This window comes from Oncorhynchus masou, chromosome 12 (assembly GCF_036934945.1).
Source record: "Oncorhynchus masou masou isolate Uvic2021 chromosome 12, UVic_Omas_1.1, whole genome shotgun sequence".
In the NCBI taxonomy this organism is placed as follows: domain Eukaryota; kingdom Metazoa; phylum Chordata; class Actinopteri; order Salmoniformes; family Salmonidae; genus Oncorhynchus; species Oncorhynchus masou.
Genome location: NC_088223.1, coordinates 358,030 through 360,000, shown reverse-complemented (window position 1 = coordinate 360,000; position 1,971 = coordinate 358,030). Strand labels below are relative to the sequence as shown.

General features: G+C 43.6%; 1 protein-coding gene across 1 annotated transcript in view; it reads left to right on the top strand.

Moving 5' to 3' along the window:
• ncaldb (neurocalcin delta b) overlaps positions 1–1,754 on the top strand; it is a 146,072-nt gene extending 144,318 nt beyond the window's left edge. Inside the window, exon 4 of the mRNA XM_064979420.1 lies at positions 1–1,754. This exon is cut by the window's left edge and continues 967 nt beyond it. The gene's annotated coding sequence lies outside the window, so the exon portion shown is untranslated.
• The last annotated feature ends 217 nt before the right edge of the window (positions 1,755–1,971 follow it).

The window sequence follows — 1,971 nt, the reverse complement described above, 5'->3', positions numbered from 1 at the left end:
CTGCAACATCACATGCTAGACCATTATACTGGACCATCACATACTGGACCATCACAAACTAGACCATCACATACTAGACCATGACATACTAGACCACCACATACTGCACCATCACATACTGGACCATCACATACTGCACCATCACATACTGGACCATCACATACTAGACCATCACATACTGGACCATCACATACTGCACCATCACATACTGCACCATCACATACTGGACCATTATACTGGACCATCACATACTGGACCATCACATACTGGAACATTATACTAGACCATCACATACTGCACCATCACATACTGCACCATCACATACTGGACCATCACATATTGGACAATCACATACTGCAACATCACATACTGCACCATCACATACTGGACCATTATACTAGACCATCACATACTGGACCATCACGTACTAGACCATCACATACTAGACCATCACATACTAGACCATCACATACTAGACCAACACATACTGCACCATCACATACTGGACCGGACCATCACATACTAGACCATCACATACTGGACCATCACATACTGCGCCATCATATACTAGACCATCACATACTGGACCATCACATACTGGACCATCACATACTGGACCATTATACTGGACCATCACATACTGGACCATCACATACTTGACCATCAGATACTAGACCATCACATACTGGACCATCACATACTGAACCATCACATCCTGGACCATCACATACTGGACCATTACATACTGGACCATTATACTGGACCATTATACTGGACCATCACATACTGGACCATCGCTAACTGCACCATCACATACTGGGCCATCACATACTAGACCATCACATACTGGACCATGACATACTGGACCATCGCATATTGCATCATCACATACTAGACCATTATACTGGACCATCACATACTGGACCATCACATACTAGACCATCACATACTAGACCATGACATACTGGACCATCACATACTGCACCATCACATACTGGACCATCACATACTGCACCATCACATACTGGACCATCACATACTAGACCATCACATACTGGACCATCACATACTGCACCATCACATACTGCACCATCACATACTGGACCATTATACTGGACCATCACATACTGGACCATCACATACTGGAAAATTATACTAAACCATCACATACTGCACCATCACATACTGGACCGGACAATCACACACTGGACCATCACACACTGGACCATCATATACTGGACCATCACATACTGCGCCATCACATACTAGACCATCACATACTGGACCATCACATACTGGACCATCACATACTAGACCATCACATACTGGACCATCACATACTAGACCATCACATTCTGGACCATCACATACTAGACCATCACATACTGGACCATCACATACTGGACCATCACATACTAGACCATCACATACTGGACCATCATAGACATTCATTGTATTCTAATGGTTACAGTTAGGATCAAGGTTTACTATTTTGATCCAAGATCAGTGGTGAAGGGCTGTTTCCACTTAAAGCCAAGAAACACAATTCTGCCATGAGGAACTGAACTGAAAGGAGGGAGAAAAGTATTGGAGAAACATGACACCAGATGGAAGCTATTGATCTCCCCTACTGTAGATGGAAGCTATTGATCTCCCCTACTGTAGATGGAAGCTATTGATCTCCCCTACTGTAGATGGAAGCTATTAATCTCCCCTACTGTAGATGGAAGCTATTGATCTCCCCTACTGTAGATGGAAGCTATTAATCTCCCCTACTGTAGATGGAAGCTATTAATCTCCCCTACTGTAGATGGAAGCTATTGATCTCCCCTACTGTTGATGGAAGCTATTGATCTCCCCTACTGTTGATGGAAGCTATTGATCTCCCCTACTGTAGATGGAAGCTATTGATCTCCCCTACTGTAGATGGAAGCTATTGATCTCCCCTACTGTTGATGGAAGCTATTGATC